Here is a 24,183-nt window from a genome sequence, read left to right as displayed (position 1 = left end):
ATTCACCCCACCACCAGGACCCGTGTTTCTGTTATGTGGCACAATAACTGGTAATAATGTTATTTTTTGGGGGGGTGGGAACTGAGATCGCTAACGACTGATCTTGAAACAGAAGAATGTCCTGAACTCTTGAGGTGAGGCCAGTACCATAAGAGTGGAACAGAAGAGGAAAGCAGATACAGCAGGGCAGATCGAGTCACTGGCGACAATTTGATCGCAGAGAAAAAGACCACGAGTCAAGGAATCTAAGCTTCCTGTAGAGGCAGAAAAATGCAGGCGATTTTTTCTCCTCATGTTTCCAGAAGGGAAGGCAGTGCTCCTGGACCTTGTTCTTAGCCTAATGAGACTTCTTTTGGATTTATGACCAAGTACGCTAGTGTGTTTATGTTCTTCTAAGCCTCTGTTGGTGATCATTACTCCGGCAGCAATAGAAAACGAATATGTTGGTCGTCCTACCTCCAAAGTGTCTCCATCTAGTTGCGGTTCTTGGAGTACTTGCTTGTCGAATTCTCTGCCGATGGTTATTTTTTTATTATTTTATTTTATTTATATTTTTATTGAGGAGATAAATTAAAAGCCAACTGGGTATTTTACCTTCTTTTATCCATTTCTGGGAGCAGGGTAGAACCAGAATATATCTGTACTTTAAAATCAATCTGTTCCTTGAGAATTTCATGCGTGCACACAGTGCAATCTGTCACTCTGTTTACTCTTACCCTATCTCCTCTTTCTCCTGACACCTTGACCCCCACCTCCCTAGTGGTCCACTTCCCTCATCCACGTCTTTGGTTTTTGACTCTGATTGAATCTAGACCGTCTACGTGACCATGGGTTTGGAACTATGACCACTACTTTCCCAGGAGTCATCAGTTGCCAGAAGTGCGCCAGGGAGGAGAAGGTCACCGTGATTAACTGTTTACAGGCCGATGCTCACACAACAGAAGCGGCTCTGGATTGACGTTTGCAGTGGCGTTGCTATGCCCCGAAGATAGCCTTCCTATCTCTCACCTCTCTTCTGGTTTCTACATTGCCTCTGCTCTTCCTTTTGCAGTGTTTCTGAGCCTTGCGGTGGGGAGGGGGAGTGCGGAGGGGAGGTAGGGAGGGTGCTCTCTGCATTCATCATGGTTCACTGATAAAAGAAAGCTTCTCTGATAAAGGATAAAAGTAACATTTGTCTATGGATATAAACATAAATGCTTAGCCTATGGTTGTGTCAGTTTAGCTACATCATAATATGGAGGCACCCCGAGAGATGTGACCATCCCAGGCATGGAGTTTTGAAGGGTTTATAGTACCATCTTTTTAATTTGTTACACTTTAAACAATTATGTAACAAACATTTTACTACAGGTAACTTTTAGTAAGTGACAAAGCCAGGACGAAGCCATTCCAAGGCCATCTTTGTTATTCTGAAGTTATTTTTCTAGTTATTTACCTCTATCTAGATTTTAAGAAAAATCAACCTAACGCCTTAAAATGCACTCTTTGTTTAACACAGTTCAGATATTCTTAACTTCCCACTTCATGGCTACATGGAGTTCTGCACAGCTGAACTGAGCTTTATTAGCTTCTGTCTTGTGTGATTGAGCTTCTGAACTGTTCCAAGCTTCCCTTTACTGTGAGCAGCATTGCCATGAATGTCTTTGTGGTTTCCTCATGTGCATCTGTGAGGAGCTCCTTAGAATACCTTCTTCATGTGCAATGGCTGGGTCACGGACTCTGGGAGGTTTGTGGTAGCTGATAAATATTGCTAAGCTGAAGAGGTGGCAGGCGACTAACATCAAAATACATTGAAGGAAATTCTCAATCAAAATATTCTTAAAAACTATCCTCAAACTTCCGTTCAGAAGGTTGTACCAAACTGCCGTCCCACTAAGAGTGCCCTTTTATGAAGACGATCTTCCTCTTCTTGGTATCCTTGTAGTGAGAAAGTTGAAGAGCACAGCTTTCAAAGGCAACCAGAGGATACTTTGATATTGGACATGACTACTGCTTTAATCAGCTACCCTCAAACTGGGCAGTGTGGCCAGCAATCAGCTGGCCTAGCTCCTGTGTAAACAAGGCACACCCCCCTTTTCATTCATCCAGAAGACTGAGATCAGTGCTCCTCAGAAAACTCTTGATGATTAGCCTCCCATTTCCCTACTACACCACACACCAGAAGATAAGAATCATGGCCCTCCAGTTTTTATAGGTGTCTGGTTTCTGGATAGAGTCCGTATGCAAAGGAGACATTGTGACCTAGTAAATATACCTTACCCTCTCTCCTGGACTGCTTTGCAGTTCGGACTCCAGACCTTATCTGTTCATGAGGAAATAGGTATTGTATGCTATACAGTGGGGTGTTAGTCCCCTAAATGCCTGCTGAGTGAACCAGCCTGACATTTTGTCTATTCAGTAGCAAAACAAAGTCAGCCGCCTAGATGTCCAGGTCCTAGGGTGGTTGTAGTTAACCTCAACTGTGACTGGTTTTGGTAACATTCTTTAGCTATAAACAGGAGCATTAATAAGATGCCATGTTTATTAGCTGAGATGTAGCACCTCACCCTCACCCTCTCCAGTGCAATTTTTTTTTTTTTGGTTATTCTGTGAGTTTAGGAAAGCTAGGCTAGTTGCCATGGCAACACAGAAGCTTTCAGGCGCTTGTTTGTTTGTTATATTCCTTTGTCATTTGGAGTGGTCTTTGGAGGCTCTTGAAAGAAGATGTGCTGCTTACAGTTTGACAGTTAAATCACCAGCTGCCCATCAGGGAGCAGAGCTGGGAGGAGGGGGAGGAGGCCAGCCACAAAGCTCCACCACCATCCTTCTGCTTTCACAGAGACTGACTTAGGGAAATCAGCACCAGAACGTGCAGGTTCTTACCCCATATCTCTCAACTCACAAAAGAAAACCAACAAAGGCTGGGACCCTAAAACCAGACTTTTATCCTGTTTTCCAACTTCCACTCTGTCTTCTCCCCCACAAGCTGCATAAGGGAGCTTCTCTAGAACGTTCGGGCACGAGAGCTCTTTAGTCAGCCCAGGAATGCGGAAACAGAAGCAGGGCTGGAGAAACGAGGCGAAGATGCTCTTTGGAGGATCTCAGTGCTTCCTCCTGCCTTTAGCTCTGTGGAGAGTATCCGCACTGTGTGGTCCTCCATCTGAAGAAAGCAGGGTGTTCAGGACCTTCTGTATTACTCTTTGCCTATACTTTTTTTCCATCTTGATCTTACTGGGCATGGGAAGCCGCTCCAATTTGAGTGAAGGCAGTTGATGGCACTGTCAATCACAATGCCCTGCCATTCCAGCCCATAGGTCGGCATGTTCCTTCAGACACTTCAGAAAAGGACTTAAGGTCCAGAGAATAAAAGCTTCCCCTAGTCCCTCCCACTCCCATCCAGATGCCCAAATGGCCTGTATTCTGGTCCCTTTTGAGTCTTATTTCTTTTTCTTTCTGGTCTTTAGAGTTTACATAAAAAATAGCACATTCTAGTTTAATTTTAAAAACTTTCTCACTATTTATTTATTCTTTCCTCTTTAATCCTATATCTTTTTGTTTGAACGCAGATTTTTTTTTTTTTTTTGTAAAAGGAGCGGCAGGCCGCTTCCTGCTGCCTGCCCGGCTAGCTTTACCAGAAATAATTACACAGAAACTGTATTCAAACACTGCCTGGCCCATTACCTCCAGCTTCTTATTGGCTAACTCTCACATATTGATTCAACCCATTTCTAATAATCTGTATGCCACCATGAGGTCGTGGCTTACCGGGAAAGATTCAGCATGTTTTACCTGGCAGCTTCATGGCGGGCGGCTCTCTGACTCTGCTTCTTTCTCCCAGCATTCTGTTCTGTCTACTCTGCCTATCTAAGCTGCTGTCCTATCAAAGGCCAAGGCAGTCTCTTTATTAACCAATGAAAGTAACATATAGATAGATGACCTTCCTACATCATTTTTTTTCATACAATATATTCTGCTTACACTTACACCTTCCCTGTTTCCAACTCCTCCAAGGTCCTCCCCAACACAAGTCCTCTCCCTTTCTTGTTCTCTCTCATTAGAAAACAAACAGGTATCTGAAAAAAAAGAGATTAAAACAAAAGCAAATTAATAGAAATAGGACAAAGCAAGCAAATGAGCGGAAAGAAAATAGCCAAAGAAAAAGCACAAGGAACACATATAGATGCACACACACACACACACACACACACACACACACACACACACACACATTTGGATGCACAGAAACTCCATAATGAAACAAAACCAGATACTATAATATATAAGCAAAAGACTTGTAGGGTAAGGGGGAAAAAGCCCAGACAAAGTATTATAAGCCCCCCCCCAAAAAAAACCCGTAAAAAACCCAAACAAAAAGCAAAAAATAAGACAACCCTTCAAAAATATCCTTGAGTTTGTGTTGTATTGGGCACCTACTTCTGGGCATGGGGCCTGCCCTTAAGTATGGTTTTTCTGGTTTCAATTTATTTTTAAAGTCAGAGTTTGATTTTGCTGCCTGCAATAGAAAATTCTTAACCCTTCATTACTATTACCAACCTACACTTGGCTCTCTAGTTGGCCAAGATTTTGTGCTCAGGGCGGAGGTGCCCTATCTCTGTGTCTAGATCTCTTCCAGAGAGGGAGGTAGCCCCTGTCTAGAAAAGTTGTTGGGGATGGCACTGACCATGCACAGGGCTGTTGATGGTTCTTTCCTTCAACTCTGAGTTTCGTTGGGTTGGTGCTTGCCCGTGAACTTGACAACCATCTGGATGTTTCAGCTGCACATGCCACATCAATGGCCTTAGAAGGATGGTTCTAGTCATCAGTGACGTTAGTTTGTTCTCAGTCTTACTTTGCACTGTGGTGAGCATATAACAGATTCTTCTTAATTTTTGCTTCTGTTTCATTTTAATTTTTTTTTTGAGACAGAGCTTCTTGTAGCTCAGGCTGGCCTCAAACTCACTCGATAGCCAAGGCTGCCCTTGAACTCCAGATCTTCCTGCCTCTGCCTCCCAAGTGTTAGTAGGTGTTTCCTATGTGTAAGTTCTTTAGGATGTCTCCCAAAAGCCATTAAAAAGGACACAAGAAAGAATTCTGTGACACTGGGGTTTTAGCAGTATATTTCTTATCATTCATGCTTTAGTTTACTAGCAAGGGGTTCAAATATTAGGTCCTTTTGGCCTTAGACCTGGTAAGCGCTTTATCAGAGGTAACACTTTATCTAACCTTGTTGCTCTGCAGGAATTTGAGTTGTACAGGAATGCTTTGATTACCAGAATCTTCTTTAGAAAAAGCCTTTGAGGTTTGTGATAAGTTTACATATTATTATACGAAGCACAATTTTCTTTAAGAGCTTATCTAAATCCCATCTGTTTGATTGGAAAGAGGAACTCGGAATGAATCCATCTAATTTTCAGTTTTCTTCCTTGGAGAGGATTATGATTGAAAGTCAGAGATGGGTTATGTGCTTGCCTTTTTTTTTCCCCCTTTCTTTCTTTCTTTCTGGTGATTTCTAGAGGAAGTTTTAAGGTTTCCATGGAGATGCACAAGGAGTCGCCATCTTCTGCTGTGATTTCCCAGCAAAGAAAAGAGTACGGTAACCGTGGCTTAGTAGAAATGGAAAAGATGGCACTAGGATCAGTCTAAATTGGTCTGCCTGACATGGGCAGGACACGCTTTGTCAGCTGAATGTGACTGACTCTAGGAGCTGACTAATTACTCCCTGGTAATGTTAGGGGAACTGACCCCTCGCTTTGCCTGGGTTTAAGATAAGGTTTTGTTTAGTTAGCCTTGCCTTGGCCAGTGAGTTTGCATTTTGGAACCCGATGTCCTCCGTCACTTTCCTCATTCTTTCCCACATCCCCTGGCCTTTCTCTCTGCTCCACTGGCCTCCTCCTTTGATCCCTATCAGTTCCCCAGCTATTTCTCTGACATCTTGTCTCAGTTACTTGAGCCTCAGGGAGAGTAGGCCACAGGCCCCACATCCGGTCTCCTCCAGGCCCTAGGCCTGCGATGTTCTCTTCCTTGTAAACAGTTCAGCCTGTTTTCATATTTTCTAAAAGAGGCAGCCTCTCCTACTTCATGTCTCTAGGTTTATTTCACATCTTCACTTGGTTAAACCTAAACGAAATGTTCTCATTGGTGAATTTAGAAAAAAAAACTGCCTCCACTGTCCATTGTAAACACAGACTGTCTTATGTGTAACAAAGTCTACAAAAAGACTGATAGGAAGATCTGTCACTCCATTGATGCTGGCTGTGGCTTGACCAGGGACTTCCGCATGGGAAGGACCATATCTGAGATTTCATTAGCAAGAGCTTAAGCATTTGCATTTGCCTTTGTGTTTTTTTCTTTGAAACAGTATTTCACTATAGCTTCCGAAATCAGTCATTGCTTATCATTGCTAGAACAATCTTAATGTTAGCGATAGCCATGCTTGGCAGTGTTCATTTAACTATGAGTGAGTTTTAGAAAAGCCAGGATGATTCTTTGCCCTAGGAGAAGACTCACTTCCTTCCATTGCTAGTTGTGAAGGAAAGTCCCTTGACAGCAGGGAACAGCTTAATTTTGAGAACCTGTTAATCATTTGTCAACATAGACCCATGTCAGGCCTTCTTTGTTCTTCAGTTAAGATCACTAAAGACTTTGCTGACACGGGCTCTGATGACTGCAGGACCAGCCAGAGCGATTGTCACAACTGCTTTAGATATGCAGCACATCCTTTTTGCCTTTCCTAGGAAGAGCAAGTGGTTATTGCTTCCAGAGCAGAAATCCAAGTCTGGATTTGTTACCAGGTTTCCCCAGACAATGTATCTTTGGGATTTCTTAAGTTCCACCTGCAAAAGGGAAGAATGGGACTTTCTCCCAGGGAAACATCAGAGAGTTATATGTTTAAGGGCAGGCTTAAAATTTTCCCAGGTATCCATCTAACTTGCGCTGAGGGAATACTCGCATAGACCACAGGGCATCAGTGTGACACACGACCCTCCTTCAAGGAATACACTTTCCAGTGAGGAATGCCTATTCGAGCTTTCAAACCATACCTCCTCTGTTGCTGCATAGTCGATCCAATTTAAGAGAGGAGCCATGGAGCGAAGAGGCAGCATACATCTGAATGGTTAAGTTTAGTTCACGTTCTCAATTGCTTATCCAAGGATAAGGGAAGTCAATAGTAAGGCAATGCTCAAACAGAATATAGCTTGCTGCAGGTTCTCTGCAGACTCTTTGATTCTCAGGCCACACCCTACTCTTTTCCTGCCTGGTGTGCTATCCAGACTGATACACACTGTGTGATGGGAGGGAGGCAGGGTATGAGGGATAGTGAAGGCTTTCTCAAAGGAGCAAACCTTTAACCATTCCACACCTGTCCAGCTTGCCAGGTATTGAATGTATAAACTGTGGTCGTTTAGAGATACTGTATAGTCCCCTTTGAGAGCCAAATGGGAAAAAGAAGCACGGAAGAGGGGACTTTGGGGTAGCATTTAACTAGGAGGGTGTTCTTGGGGAGGGGTTGGGTTAGAGGCCCATGGCTTAGACATGGATATAGAATCACTCTGTCCGGGGCCAGTGAGTTGAGCACACTAGCTGTAAAACTGAAAGATTCCCACTGGGAACTGGAGCAGTCAGTCATGAGTTGAGTGAGGGTGCTTTGGGTTAAAGGTAGCCACCATAAATGGAGACTTGATGGGTTTTTAGCTTGTAGCTAATGAGAACAGTTAGCCCCAGTTGAGGATGACAGTAAGAACCATACTTGGCAGGAGATGGGTTTTGTGTAGTATTCAGAAGGACGAATTTATGGGGTAGAGGGAGCAAGTGACAGAGAATCTAAAGGCACCTTGTGTTAATTCATAAGGAACAGACTAAGGCTTCGGACAGAGGTCTCACTGTGCTACAAACTTCGTTGCAGAAACCTGGAAAGTTTTGCATCCTTTTCTCTACCCAACTCTGTGAGTCGCATGATCTCTTCCACACACTGATTGGCAGTCTGTTTTAGGATTGGGAGACTTGCATATTTAGTCAACGAGACAGCAAGTAATTCTCTGATGTACATCTGTGGCTCAAAGCGTGCAGCTGTGTTAGGCGGCCAGGCTGCTGCAACAAACAGCATCGACTGTGAGCTGTAAACAGCCGCTGGTCTGCAGGGAAGCATCTGAGCTCAAGGGCTGCCCTGATTCCTTCTCATCGCCATAGGCGGTCCTCTGCATTTGTCTTTAGAGGGTCCTTCTTCCTACAGGCCCATGCCCGTGGCCAAATTTCTTCACGTTGTAAAGACAGCAGTTGTGTTGTATGTGATTCCATTCTTAAGAACTCAGTTTATCTTCTTTCTCAGCAGATGGTATGTCTAAATACGGTTATGATCCGAAGGACTAGGGATTAGGACTCCCGCCTCTGAACTGAGGAGGGGGCAGGGCAAAACCTGGGTCATAATAGCATCAAAGGGGAAGAAGGTGTAGAAGAGAAGAGAAGCCAGGCCCCCCCTCCCCTAGCCCTCCTGCCAAACCCCTGCAATCTCTATCTCACTCCTGTCTCTGCTGCTGATGGAATGAGTCACCTCCGAAGTGAAAGTTCCAGGAGCCAGCTTCCTGTCATTCCTTTTCTAGGAGAATTTAGGCTGATGTCATTTGGGGGCTTTTCAGCTCCCAATCTTAGAATTAGCAGCCTTTCTCTCCTTCTTTAAAAAACCTTTCTGGCAATGCTAGTTCCTTACCATATTTATTGCAGTCATCTGCTTATGCGCAATGGTAATTTTTATCTCGATGGGAGGAAATCTCAGGCTGAGAACATACATAATAAACAGATGCAGCAAAGTGCAGCCATATAGTTTTGTTGTTGCTGTTTGTTTGTTTACTATATATATATATGTATATACATATATATATTACTCACCTTTCAGGGTCGACAAGTGTCTTTTAATTTAACTTTGACCTTTGAGAAGACTTCCCTTTTATTTCCTGGTTTGTTTTTCTATTTCCATCTGTTGGCTTAAATTGGTGTTCATGGGTCTCATGTCATTCCATATTCTTGTTTACTCTTCAGACTTCTGACCAAAATTGTCATGCGTATGGTCGCTAAGTCTATGACATTCGAGCCTCCGAAAAGTTCCCTGGCAAGTGGCAGGCTAACCGGATGATCAGACGGAGAACTCAAGCTAGACGGCTGGGGTCAAGGCCTGCCTCTGACACTTACTACCTTGTGACTGTGGGCGTTTCACTCATTTTTTACAGCTCAGCTTTGTCTCATCTGTTAAGTGATGATAATAATAATTTCAATTTCACGGGACCATTGTTCGACTTAAATGAGCGTAAAGGACCTGGCACATAGCAAATGCCAAGTAGGTGCAAAATATAATAATTATGACTCTGCTTGTCTTTGTTCTGCATAGCTTCCCTGGAGATTCTGTTCCTGCTTGGCTCAGTCTCTGCTTCTCCCCTACTGGGTTTCCCGTTTGTAGCCCATGCAGGGGTAGGCAGGCTTCCTTGGAATCCTCATTAGACCAGCTGTCCCCAGATCAAACTGAGAACCAGAATGGCTGACAAGAGTAGGCCTTTTACTCGACTTAGGTTAGGGATGACACATCTGCTTGAAGAGTCAAGGAAAGACTTCTCCTTCCCAGCTCCTGAACAGACCACATTTGCCCAATTCTCAAGCCGATGACCACCATTTTGGAGGCAGGAGATACAATCCACAGGAAGCTGGCTGGGATTGAGTAGTTAGTACATTTCCATACCATCTAAGTCTGGACACATCAGAGCATTGCTATAGTAATGGAGGATGTCTATGTCTGCCTTTCTGACATCATTAAACAGCTTCCTGATCATAGTTATATTGTGTAAATACCAGCATCTTTCCTTGTCCTGTAGCCTGCCTTGGGCTGGCACTTGTTAAAGAACTCTCCAGTCATTACCTGTTCCTTAGTGACCCACAGTGAGATACTATCATCATAAGACCTCCATGGACATCAAGAATCCCGGTTCTCAAAAAAAAAAAAAAAAAAAAAGAATCCCGGTTCTCCTATCAAGGCACTATCTCCTATTGAGGTCAGTAGTAATTTAGGACTCCCACCTTTGTCCTCCCTCTTAAGGCTGGCCTTTGCCTTGGAGAATGGTAACTATTGTTTTTGTCACCCCTAACCCTCCCATTCTTCCTTGTAATCTGGAGCTCTCATAATTCAAAGTGACTTAGTTGGAAGATCTGGATTCTCTTGTTTAGTGATTCTCATTGGACTCTCCCTTGCCCTAGGTTACATCGTCAAAGGCCTCTTTTCCTTTATCTGGCCAAATAGAATCTTTCTTTTCTTTTCGCTCCCGTGGCTAAATCTCATGCTACCCTCCTGTCCGTCTGTATCCGTGTGCAATCTCCAGCATCATTTCCTGGTACAGATTTGCTCCTCTCATATGTTAAGTTCCCATATCTCTGCCATAAGAAAGAAGGGGTTAGACTTTAATTTCCACTTTGTGGACAGCTGAAATGATCTTATGTTAAAAATGATGTTTTAAGACACATCAACAAGCACTTTGTAAAATACCTGGAGGTTTTTTTTCTTTATTAGTAAGGCTTTTGGGGCCATATATAAAAATATTTCTCATTAATTAGACTAACCTATTTATCAATATTAGCAGTGATTAGAAATTGGCAGAATATACTGGGTTTTTTTGGTCAAATTATAAGAAGGCAGCATATTCCACCAATTTCTTTGGCATCTTTAATATCTACTTTTCAGCTCTGGTCCTATTTTTATTGCAGAGTTAACAACATAGTAATTGTGGAAGTAGATAATGGGGTGTTTTAAAACTAAGTTCTGCAGTGATTCTTGCTAAGTCCCAAAGCAAGAATCCTTTTGCAAGTCTTGTTGAATGTAGAATAAGTGTTGTGTGAATGGAGTCTTCTATGAAAATCTGTACTAAGCTTCTTGAAGTTAGACATCAAGTCCCAGTCATGAATGGATGCCCAATAAATTGTTGAGTTATTGAAGAAGTCATCTCAGGTTGGTTCGTCATGTTCAAGGACAGACTGTCTTCAATCTCTACCCTTTTCAGTGGAGACTCAGTGGTCTTATCAAAATGGGATTCCACTCAATTTGAATAATGAAAGCAAAGCTGGAAAGACGTGAGAAAGCTGAGAAATACATTTCCTGTCTCATTTTTTTCCTCACAGCGGGATTCTGAAAGAGAATCTCGGCAGGAGTCTAGATGGCTGCCATCGCATGGAAGTCATGCACTGCATATTTTTGGGTTTGAAATGATGCTCTGTAGTGCGTCCTTTCCTAGATTAGCCATGGCGGTGGAAAGGGGAAAAATGAGAGAGGAATGTTTTGAAGTCTTTTCATCCATTCTGAAAAGCTTTGGTCTGACTTGCTTGTGTTACAGGACGCTGTGGCTCTCTGCTTGCTCCCCTCAGAGGCTTCAGAAGCCATGTGTTTAGATGCCCACAGTCCTCTTTGGTCTCTACCAAATAGAAATGAGTTTTAAAGTAGAATGCTCCCAGGTAATGTTTTTCTGTTGCTGGCTTCTGCATTTTATTGTCCAGACATCCTACAGAGCTGACAGCTGTGGGAATCTGCAGTGAACACTCAGAGAAACAGGCATGGGGTTGGGGGTGGGGCCAGAGGATCTAGTTCAGTGACAGAATGCTTGCCCCACGTGTGCAGTCTAGGTACCACCAAAGAATGAACGAACGAACGAACGAATGAATGGATTGAGAGGCTACAAAGGCCATTCTGTCAAAGACCTTACTTGTCTTTCTTTTCAAACCCCAAAGCTGTTAAGGACAAGGTCCAATTCTATGGGGGATAAGGAGAGAAACTAGAAAACTACCATTGTTTATGTAGAGAAAAAAATCTGGGAGGCATAGTGCATTTGTGAGATACCCACAGGACCAACGTTGGCTTCCTTTGTGAGGGAAAATGTCTGCTGAGAAGACACGGACGAAGAAGAGAGGGGTTACTTGGCAGAGTAGTGACCTCAGTTATCATAGGCATTAGAATGGATGCTGCCAGCTGTCAATCATGGGGGAACGTTTTGACTTCCTTATTTGGTGAGGTTGGAGCCTTTGGGGAGAAGAAGAGTATTCCTTTGAAGATTCTGCAGTGTTGTGGAGGAGGATTTTAGGGAGACAATTGAGTGCAGGGAAAGTCAACACCATCAGAAATGGGGAGCTGAGCTACAGCCTCAGCTCTTGTGTGGCTAGGTCTCTGCTGTGTGTGTTTTGAAAAGTAATAGTTTTGTAGCCTGTGCATTTGGTTGTTGGCTGCAGGCCTGGAACCATTGATGAACCTAAAACCACAGGGCCAGAGCAGCAGAGCCATTAACTGGTGGAGCCACCAAGAACAAGGGTCCTGTTTTCTGAAGGAGCCCTGAGAAGCTTATCTTTTTCTGTCTAGGTCAGTGACCATTAACTGATAGGGATACTACAGATCAATTAATCTAAGATAAAGGGAAACTGTTGTAAGGAGGAGCAGGCTGTATTCCACTGCCTGGCTAGCTTAACCCCAAAATAACCACACAGAAAACTGTATTAATTAAATTACTGCCTGGCCCATTATCTCTAACCTCTTATTGGCTTACTCTCACATCTTGATCTAACCCATTTTTATTAATCTGTGTTCACCGTGAGGTTGTGGCTTACCAGGAAAGATTCTAACCCGTGTCAGTCTCAGGCCAGAGCTTCATGGCGTCTGCCTGACTCTGCTCTTCTTCCCAGCATTCAGTTCTGTCTTCCCACCAATCTAAGTGCTGCCCTATCAAAAGGCCAAGGCAGTTTCTTTATTTAACCAATGAAAGCAACACAAATACAGAAGGACATTCTGCACCAGGAAACATTATGGGCTATACATTCTCATTCATTTAAACTAACGTGGATTTCAGCTCTCTGCAAACAAAGCATCAGGAATGTGAGGAGGAGTAAAGAGGGTACCACCTGCGGCTTCAGTACTCTAGTCTAGTGGGACTTACCCATGATTTAAATAACAATGAGCAAACGTACTGATCCCTGTGTAAAGATATGCCCATGCGCAGAGGACAGTGCCTTTAAACCTGCCTGGTGAGAACAGAGTGATGGAGACATGGGAGGTTTCAGAGGAATTTTGAAAATGAGGATGAATTAATTGAACCCTAAGCTTGGTAATACTGCATTGGTTTAATTGGAGTGAGCCAATTCACAAACTGAGCACATCTGTGGGAATTTTAAATAGCCTCATCTTCAGCTGTAAAGTGCCGAAATGGAACTGGACTGTGGTGGTTTCCGAGGGTGCTGCTTGAAGCCATCCTACGGCTTTCGGGTTTGACAGTGTTTGAAGGGATCTTGGTTGACCTCTAAAGGTAAAGGCATGGTTTTCTGCTACAAGTGATCAGCACCCAGTGTGCTCTAAACCAAAGCTTTGTTTCTTGTGGCTTTGCAACTCAGGGCCTGCAAAGAACATGAATCAATACACTGCCTTCTGCATTGTGACGAAGAGACCTTGACAACTCCCTCTTGATCCTACACATGCAGTATATTATGTTTGAACTCTTCTAATGGATTTTTGTTTTGCACTTCTTGAATCCACAAAGATAAATATAGTTAGTCACCACAATCCAATTGGGAGCCATTGGGAATCATTTTTTAGATTTTTTTTTTTATTTTGAGAACTTCAGGGCATGTGTATGGCAGTTATACAATTTTCACCCTGCCTTTCCTTCTCAAATTTATTACCTTGTCTTCTTTAAAATAATTGTTGCATATATGTCCACACACACATACACACACACACAGCCTGCTAAGTCCATTTGTTGTTTCTCATATGTATATGTGTTTAGGGGTGACCACTTGAGGTTGACAACCCTTCAGGGAAAATCCTAATTTCCCTCTTTCAGAAGCCATTAGTTGCATACAGCTCTTCATTAGGAGCCTTGTGAGAGCTCCCCCATCCCCACTGACATGTGAACTGGCGTTGCCGTTGTGCAGCAGGACTTGTTTAGGTGACAATACTACTTTTGGGATTCTTGGGTAACAGCTTCTGTCATAAACAGTAGACACTACTTCACAGCAGATGCCCCAGTTCTTTGTCTCCAATAGTCTTTTCCTACTTCCGTGATGTTCTCTAGCCTTAGGTGTATGGGGTTATGTTGTAGATGGGGTTATATGGTGGTTGGGGTGGACACCCCATGATGAGTTCCATGACTTTTGAACAATCACAGATTTCTGTGAAAGAAGCTTCTCTGGTGAGAGATAAGAACCTGTGACTGTAGGTGGAGGTTTAGAATGCAGTGGGAACTATGCTAGTTTAGGAGAGTGGTGGTTGTAGTTCTTTTCTAGGGTCTGTGGCCATCACCCATGATAACTAACTGGCTTTATAGTCCCAGGCATAATTCCCTCCTGTCAAGCGGGAGTTCATGATGAGATGGCTGTTGGTTGTCCCGAAGATACAAATGGCACTATTGTACCCTCTGGGCTATCTTGCCACGCTGGTCATTTTTGTGGTTCCTAGATTTTGCAGCTGAGTAGGACCATTGATTTTTTTTCTTCTCCCTTGAGAGCTTGCATAGCACTGTTGGGTGCTATGAGAATTAGTCCTCAGGGAGGAGGTTTCCAGGTCAGTTCCAATCTGATTCTTCTAATTCTCGTGCCTGAAGCATGTGATGTCTTCAGAAACAGGGTCTTACCTTCAGGTCCTGGGAGGCGACTAAGGCCAGTGGGAATTGCCTACATTGTTTGGGGAGAGTCTTCAAATTGCACAACCAGTAAGTTGAGGGGAGCTTTCCATTGGGAATAACGTTAAGAATCACTTCATGTCAAAATATATTTAAAAATCTTCAACCTGTTTACATCTCAAGAATTGGTTAGCTCTCTAAATTGGCTTCAATCTGGCAGTGTAACTGGGTGGGGGAAGAGTTTGAAGGTATCCTTTGGCTGAGCCAGGTGCTGCTATTCAAGGTGGGGAATCAAGGAACCTCTTAAATAGATATGTCATAGCTATGTTAGAGAATCAGCACTCACATATGCCAAGAGGAGCCAGACCTGATGTATAATCTTCCCTTGATGTGGAATGACAGTCACCAAGTGGGATGCCTGGTCCAGATGGCCTCCCATGCTTCAGTGCACGGCCCCTTGGAATATGGATGATGTGCAGTAGAGTGATGTGGGCCTGCAAGTGGGTGGAAATTTTCTAATGTGTCACAATAATAACAATACCGAATCCTCTTGCTGCTCAGCTTCCTCTAGAACTTCAGCCCACGCAGCAGCCTACTTGGTTCACATTCCTATGCGAATGCTAGACAATTAGCAACTGATAATGAAAAATGCCATGGGAACCAGTGGGAAAATAATAGCTTACTCCAAGGATATAATGAAATGAAATTAGCACAGACAGTAAAACAGACAATTTATGGTGTCTTTTTTTTTTCTTTTTGTAATTAAAAAGAACCAGTAAATACTTAGAGTAGAGAAATCTGAGAATTGATTAGACTCCCCCATCTGCTTTGGAAAAGGCCTCCCCCCCTCCCCCCAGAAATCCATCTAGAGGAGCTGCCTTGTTGGAAGGTACTTCTACTAAGGTACAATAATTTTAAAAGTGCCTGTTTTATTTGAAAACCATGACAATTTTATTGCCCTTGTTACCTAAGTGACTGTCATATGGTCTGTCACATGCCATGTGTCAATATCCCTTTAGAAAGGGATGCTAACACTAGAGACTTGATTTTAGTGTTGGGGTTGTACAGTTTTGATCTTGGCTAAAGTACCAACAGATTTTCATGTTCTCAGCTAACAAATTCTTAGCAACAAGGTAAGTTTGCTTCCATGTACAAGTAATTTTCTGAACACAGGAAAATGTGTTGTACATGAAATTAGAAGTTGAAAGGCCTTTAAATTTTCTATGTCTAGTGATCTCATTCTCTGTAGCCTTGAACATTTAACCCTATAACATTACTTTTTGTGAGTGGGCAAAGTTTTAAAAAAAACAAAGCATTTCATAATATTCATTAAAGTATTCAATTGCTTTAGGGTGCAAGAAAATGGCTTTATATTTTTTTTCTCCAAAAAGGGATTGGATTAGTTTCAAACAATTCTGTTAAAATTTCAGTTTCCCTGTGTGGGTAGTCTTCTGTGAGTTGAAAAATAAAGAAGTCATAAACAAATCAAAATTATATTCACTCCAAATGTTCTCCAAATGCATTTGTTTTGGAGTGTTGAAGAAAGTTGAATATTATTCTAAGATATTTCATCCATCTGAAGTAGACTTCCTTCTGAATTGCTTTCATTACCCAAATCTATTTACTTGAAAATTAAATTCCCCTGATTGATCTAAAAGCCATTCCAACAAATACAGAGACCCCACAGCTGGACAGTGTTTAGAGAGTGAGAGACCTTGGAACACTCAGTCCTCAATTGCTTCCCCTCAAGACTCAGGGAATCCTGCAGAAAGGGAGGCAGAAAGATTGTAAGAGCCAGTGGGGATGGAAGACGCCAAGGAAACAAGGCCTTCTAGACACAGCAAGACTCATGCTCATATGAACTCACAGAGACTGAGGCAGCATGCACAGGGCCTGCACAGGTCTAAGCCCGATGGAGCCCTAGTACTGAGAAAAGTAAACACCAACCCCTATCCCTAACCTGGAGTGATTCCCAATTGATAAATGCTTGCAATTAGCTTTCTTCAACAGAGTCTCACTGGAGAGACAACCCACTCTTAGGGGCAGTCCCATGCCCAGCAGTACCTGGCCAACACAAACCCAACTCAGTGGTATTTCTGGAGGTTTTTTGTTTGTTTTTGTTTTTCTCACAATGTTTTGTCTTGGCATTTTAAAAAAAAGAATCTTACAGGTGTTTTGCTTCTATATTATGGCTTCCAATGTTTTTATGTTTTTGTGGGATTCCTGTGCATATGAATGTGTGTGTCTGTGTCTGTATGTGTTTCTTGTGCTTTTTGTGTGACTCTTTCTCTCTCTCTTTCTTGTTTGGATGTTGTGCCCAATTCTTTCTTTGTTTTTATTTTATTTTATTTATATTTTTAAGATTCCTTTTTGTTTTTCAATGAGAGACAGGGAGAGAAAGAAAGGAAGAGGATTTAGGTGGGTGGGGAGGTGCCAAGGATCTGGATAAGTTGGGGGAGGAGAAACCATGATCAGAATATATTGTATGAAAAGAAATTCTATTTTCAAAGACGTAAAAAGTCCCACCTACTTCATACAATTGTATAAGCTCTGATGTTTTAATAATATATGTTTTTATTGGGTACATGTTCCCAATTTTATCACAAGAGTTTATTAAACTGAGTAATGTCAGATGGTAATGAATGCGATTGCCCCATGCTAACTATTCAGGGTTCTTTACAAAGGCTAAATTGTACAAGGCCAATATATTGTTCAATTCAATTCAGCTATAAGGGCATGCTAGTGAGATTCCGACAGTCTAGAAATGTTGGCAGTGGCTTTAAAAACTGGCAGAATAACCTAATCCCTTGAGCTTCTTCTCTATCTTCTTTTACTTCTGGGAAGATGAAGGATGTCTGGGCTGGTAGAGAGCTGTCACAGTGTCTAGGGGAACTCAAACCCCGGAGGAAAGTCCCAAAGCCTCAGAGCTTCTGTTTGTGGAAGACATTGCTGCCTTTCTGCCATTTTCAAGTGTTACTTCCAAACTGGTATGTTTGAGCAGTAAGGAAAAAGAGATCAAGCTTGGTTGATGAGTCTTGACTTCTAGAAGTGTGTGTGTGTGTGTGTGTGTGTGTGTGTGTGTGTGTGTGTGTGTGTTTGTGTGTGTGTGTAAGCTGAGTGAGAATTTGTAGTTGAACATGTAAATCAGATAGGTTATACCACTTAATTGTCAGAAGAAGATGGACACATTTCAACACATATATTACTATATTAAAGATAGCTCTCCGTGCATCCCCCAAATGTATTCTCAAGTGTTTTGAGAGATGATTGGTTGCTAGTGACTCCATATGTTGCTATGTTTTATTTTGGAACATGTTAAAATCTCACTTAGGTTTCATTAAGCCATTCCTTCTCCCCTATTTTTTGAAAAGTCTATTTTTTACTTCCAAAGAATTTGTTTGAACACGTAGTTAACTTATCCTTGTTAGCTATTCCTAGGATGTAGGTTTAAGTGGGGCTGCACATTCCCTCACAGCGTGTGGATAGAAGTGTGTATGAGTGCACACACGTATGAAATATTTCACAGTTCTAAGATTATCCTTTATCCACGAAGGTTATTGAGCATATATCATTTAATTATGCCCAATATTAGAACCATAATACAATATGCTTTCAAATATCAAAGACACTGTTCTTATTTTTTTTTATTGCAGAAGTTTTGTATAGGGAAAAGAGTGGGAATTACAGCTCTTATTTGATAAAAATTCTGTTTTTAAAAAACAGAACTTTTTAAAATGTTTTTATTTTTTTAAAATTTTATGTGCATTAGTGTTTTGCTATGGGTTTCAGGTTACCTGAAACCAGAGTTATAGACAGTTATAAGCTGTTATGGGGTGCTGGGAACTGAACCTGAGTTCTCTGGAGCAGCAGTCAGTGTTCTCCACTACTGAACCATTTCTCCAGCCCCTTGATAGGAATCCTTAAGTGGTTTATTTAACCTTGTGTGCTCGCGCGCTCTCTCTCTGCAATGTATGCATATGCTTGCATGTGTATATGCAGGCATACTTATCCATGTGTTCACATGTGGAAGCCAGACGTTGAATTTAGTTTTCTTTCTCTGTTTTTCTACCTCAGTTTTTGAGCCCAGGTCTCTCACTAAACCTTGCCGGTAGTCTTCTTGGATCTGCCTAGGGTTGGAGTCACAGGTGTGGACAGCCACACACAACTTTTACAAGCCCTTTGGGGATCAAACTCAGGTCTTCATAACATAACATAGCATAACATGTTTGCATAACATGTATTTTACCCATTGAGACATTTCTTCAGCCCCTTCTCTCTCTCCCTCTCTCTCCCTCTCTCTCCCTCTCTGTCCCTCTCTCTCCCTCTCTCTCTCTCTCTTTTTGCCTCATGAGTTGTATTTATTCAGGTATGCATCCACAGCTCAGCATTTAGTGCTCCTGAACATGCCAGATCCCTTGATAAGAAAACACTGTGACATAGAGCTCCTCCGGGTCCCTGCTGAAGGCCTAGAGTGCCACAGAAAGCCGAGTCCCTAGGGTCAGGGCCTCATGTTCCAGCTGTCTGGCTCCATTTCAGGGTGACCACGAGAGCCTGTGCAAACCTCTTCAGCATGTAAAAGTAAAGCCATAAGTAGAAAAGGAACCGACAGAACTGTGTGTTAGGACTGTTGGGGTGGCCTTTCTCCAGGGGTAACCACCAAGGACCCTGAGCTCTGCCAGGTCTCAGTAGCCCCTTGCTTGACTGCTTGGTTCATCTTGAGACCTGAGCTCAAAGCTGGTGGTGGTGGCAGGCTGAGGAACAGGCACCCCCCTTGCTGGAATGGTGGTAAGTGTGATTTGGAGCTCATTGAGGGGGGGGGGCTGGTCTTTCCAACCTTCTTTGATTATTTGGGCCACAGAAAGTGTCAGGTTGTGACAACTAGGAAATTGAGGAGGAGGGAGAAAGCAGCACCCTCTGATAAAGGGGGGAAGGAGAAAAATGGGATGCTCTTGAATTCTTTACTGATGGCCAATTATAGAGGGAATTGGAGGATTATAATCTGAGCTCCAACCAAGAGTATGAGTGGAGGAATAGGGACAGGATGTTGGCTGAGAAGGCATTAATACTTAAGAAAGAAAGCAGGGGTGAAGTCAAAGTACCCCAAATCCAGAAGTAGTTCCATAGGCTGCTACCTGAAGACTTACTATTTGCTCTAAGGGCTACCATGCAGTGGTGACTGGAGGGCACGGTGGAGCCAGCATCAGGTGACTGTGATGTGTCTTGTGTCTGGGCACAGTTGTGTTAATTGTGCCCACCGCTCCTGATGGGCACACCTTCTTGATTCAAGTAGGCACATACTGGACATTGGTTACACTCATCAGGAGTGTTCATTACACAGCCCAACTTAGGTCTTTCAAATGGGCAAGAAATTAAGATCTGTACGGTATCTCAGGATGAAGTCTGATCGGAGCTTCCTCTCCAGGACTTTGAGGTCCTAAAAGATGTATCTATAACTTTTGCTACTGTGGAAAACAAAGAGTTAGGTTGGATGGGGGAAGGGGAGGCTGGAACCCTGGTGACTAGTTGCTGTGATATTGTCCTTTTGGCAGCTGTGGCTGCCATCACCACGCACTGAGTTCCTGCAGGATGACTCTGATGCTGTGGGAATTGTGCCCCTTTGCCAGCACCGCCATGGCTCATGGGTCCACCACTGCAGCTGAACTGCTAAAGTCAGTCATGCTGACATTTACTACAAACATGACAGACAAGGTGCTTCTGGGTATTTAGGTCCACATTCGATACGTTATTTTTCATGAATTATTCTTGAAGAGTCAATTAGCCATCCCTGTCTGCTTTTTAATTGGTGCAGCTTTACTGTCCTCTAGACCCAAGCCAACTGTGCCCTTGTCTACTCCTTCCCGACCTTCATCCAGCTCTTCCAGTAGTCAGAACTCTTAAGGGCCTTCTAGTTCAGAGCCTGTGGTGGCTGCCGTCTTACACGGCCATCTCTCCTTCCTTGTTTTTTTTTTTTTTTTTTTAAATGAGATTTCTCATGCTTCCTAGAGTAGTGATGTGAGACTTTACACCTGAGAAACGAAGAGTCTGATCTTTCTTCTGTTGTAGTTGTTCAGTTATTTCCGGTTTTGACCTTACTATTTTTTGTTAAATGTTGTTTTCACTTTCTTTTTCCCAATTCTTGTGCATCTGATGGCTTTATTTGACCATGGAAGGGAATTTATAAACATCTAGAGACGGTGACACAAGACTTCTCTCTATCACTCTATGCTCTACGGGTTCTTTGGGTTCTTGCTTAAAAACCAACAGATGGAGCCTTCCAGGGGCTTGCCAGAGATACAGCTAACTTTGAGGAAGTTTTCAGCATGAACTATGTGACCGAACTTCACAGCCATCTGATTTCCAATTTAGTAATTACTGGAATAATTAGATGAGTTGCTCTGCAGATGGCACTTAAGTTTCATGACATATGTGTCCTTGTCATCCATAGCAGATGATCTATGGAATATTTGTTCCTCACTATGATATGATATATATGATGCAAAATGCCTTTAAGGTTTTTCTTTCTAATTTTGTGTAGGCCCAAACGAAACATCAAACCTGATTTGGCTTGCATTGTCAGAACTCAGAACTCTTGGCTTGCTGTGTTTGCTGGTGCATGTCAACTGTAGCACTGTGCTAATGGTAGCTCTGATGACTCTTACAGTATTTAAGCTCTATTTATAATTTTAAATGTTGAATAATAAAATTACAGAATGTTCAAACATGAGGATCGTCATTTGTAACAAATCTTAGAAAACTAGAATTATTCTTTTCCCCATACACTTCCTTCCAATCTTTCTAAAAATGGTATTTTTGGAATGTAAAGCTTATTTTTTAATTAAAATTCATATACTATAAAATCTGTACTTCAAAAAATTAAGATTAAAATTTTGGGAGGAGTTTATTCTATGTGTACTGTATTCACAGCTTTTTAAAAAATAGAGATAGAGAAGCAGTTTATTCCACTATAAGCATGTGCACAGCTAGTCAAGGAGAATAGCAGTCCCGATGGAAAGAGAGGTCAGCCATGACGGAGATGACATCAAACTGTAGTGGTCAGGGACCAATTCCTAAAAAAATCAACTTTTAGCAGGGATTAATTTAATTTTAAAAACAAATGTAAACTAGAAATTCATTCTTTAACAATTTGACAGTTCACCTATGGTACAACTGTCAGGTTAGAAACATATCTTTTCAATATGGTGATTCCAAACTAAACACACACACACACACACACACACACACACACCATTTCACAGAAAGGAAAAGAAAAATAGAAACAGCTCAAGAAATATCACTAATGAACACAAATACGTGGGGAAAGAGGAATGTGTAGTCTTCCCTGATTACCTTTATTGAAAATAGATTCTTTTCTCATACAATATATCCTGATTACTCCTCTCAGTTTTTGCCACACCCCTTTCCCGGATCTATTTCCTTTTTGTCTCTTATCAGAAAAGAACAGGCTTCTAAGAGATAAGAGCAAAACATAACAAAATAAAATTCAATAAGATAAAACAAGAACCACCACACTGAAGTTGGACAAGGCAAACCAACTGAAGGAAAAGAGCACAAGAGAAGGCAGAAGGATCAGAGACCCACTCATTCCCACACTCAGGAGTCCCAACGGCTTGTCTTGGAGGTATCGTTTGAATGAGTATCCCAAATCGTAAGTTTCTAATCATGAGCACCTGACCCAAACAGAGAGACCCATGGGGCAGATGCCAGGACCTGTCCTCTGCTACTGCTGCTTGTCCTGTGAAGATGTCTTTGCACCCACAGCCTTAGCTTCTTTAAGAACTACGCTGAAAGGGAGTGATGGCCATGCAAGATGGTGGCTACCACAGGCTCTGGAGCAAAAGTCCCTCAAAATTTATGACTGTTGGAAGAGCTAGAAGAAGCCCAGAAAGGATTAGGCAAGGACAGAATTAGCTGGGGTCCAGAGGACATTGAAGATGTGGCACTTAAAAGAGAGAGAAGAATGGCCATTATCTCTTCAAGAGCAATTTATGAAAAATGACTATTGTATTAGTCAGGGTTCTCTAGAGTCACAGAACTTATAAAATGAATCTCCCCCTCTTTCTATGAGATAGAGAAAATATAGATAAAAGGAATTTATTAGAATAATTTATAGGCCGCAGTCTAGCTAATCCAACAATGGCCAGCTGTGAATGGAAAATCCAAGAATCTTGGAGTTGGTCGGTCCCTGTGGCTGGGTGACTCAGCTAGTCTTCTGTATGTGCTGGAGTCCTGAAGAATTTGACTCCAATGCCAGTGAAGGAATAGATGTGCTGACAAAGTGACGAGGGCAAGAAGGTTTCCTTCTTCCATTGTCCTTATAGAGGCTTCCAGAAGAAGGTGTGGCTCAGATGAAAGTTATGCCTTCCTACCTCAAGATATGGGATTAAGGGTGTGTACCATTCCTCTTCAAGATCCAGATCAAAAGCCTATGTCATCCAAGCCTCAAGATAAGGATCAAAGGCATGTTATCTTCTTCCTGCCTGAAGATCTACATCCCAGGTGTGCCCTCCGTTTCTGGAGGGTAGTTCATTCCAGATACAGTCAAGTTGACAACCAAGAATAGCTGTCACACCTACCTCTTGTCAACTTGACACACAATCATATCTCCTTATGTCATGATTAACTTGCAAATGAAAACAATAACCCAGTCATAATAATGCCTAAACATAACCATCCCACATACAATTGCAAATGCATTATATATTTAATCAGGTTATAATTATGCCTAACATGATATAACTATCCCTCATACAAGCACAAACACATTATAAATTTAGAATAGGCAGTAATGTCCATTGGGGGACATCAATTTAGCTTTCAGTATCTCAAGCTTAAATATGATAGAGATATTGATATTCTCTAAATTGATGTTAGAGAAATTGAGAGAAAATACAAATGTCTTTACAAATGCAATCTTCACAAAATATAACAGAAACACCCATGCAAATCATAATCCTCATTTCTGCAACTGGTCACGTGTCCTTCGATGGTATTTATAGCTACTCTACCACCCTTTCTGTACTTTTGTCACCCTCTGTAATCACCTCAGCAGGTCTTGGCTGTTTTCCTGGAGGAATGACCCATATCCTGACATGTCTGTGCCCTTTCTCACCCTGCTGGATTATGCTGTTTTAGTTTCCCATTAACTTTAATGACGGGCCATGATAGCACCGAGATATGCCCTAAAGTATCTCCTGCATTCCAGGGATAATCCTTCTTACCTCCAGTGTAGAGAGGCAGCCCAATTTCCGTGGTGATTTGGATCTAGCACCCCTCCTAACACTGTTAATCCTTTCTTAGCCTGTTGATTTAAGGGCAGTAAAAGACCAAAGTGACCGGGGGAAATCTGAGCTTCCAGTTCAATGGGATGTTTATCGTGGATCCTGGCAGGAGTACTCTCTATCCTGGAACCAAAATTTCTAGGCCAGCAGAATTTAGGGTTGTGCAAACAGGAAGCAAAAATCTTTCTTAATGGATCACTCAGGAGGGATGATAGTGAATGGAACGCTTCCCTTTTCCAATCCTTGATTCCTGGACTCATGGATCCTCACTACAGGGGAAT

The 24,183-nt window shown here is 42.3% G+C and overlaps 1 protein-coding gene across 5 annotated transcripts in view; it reads left to right on the top strand.

Annotated features, from left to right (window-relative positions):
- Syt16 (synaptotagmin 16) overlaps positions 1-24,183 on the top strand; it is a 242,553-nt gene that overhangs the window by 96,740 nt on the left and 121,630 nt on the right. The gene's annotated exons all lie outside the window — the stretch shown is intronic.

The sequence above is a fragment of the Myodes glareolus genome, chromosome 11 (assembly GCF_982192425.1).
Source record: "Myodes glareolus chromosome 11, mMyoGla1.1, whole genome shotgun sequence".
Taxonomy (NCBI): domain Eukaryota; kingdom Metazoa; phylum Chordata; class Mammalia; order Rodentia; family Cricetidae; genus Myodes; species Myodes glareolus.
Note: the sequence above shows the minus strand (reverse complement) of the source record. Positions and strands in the feature narration are given on the sequence as shown.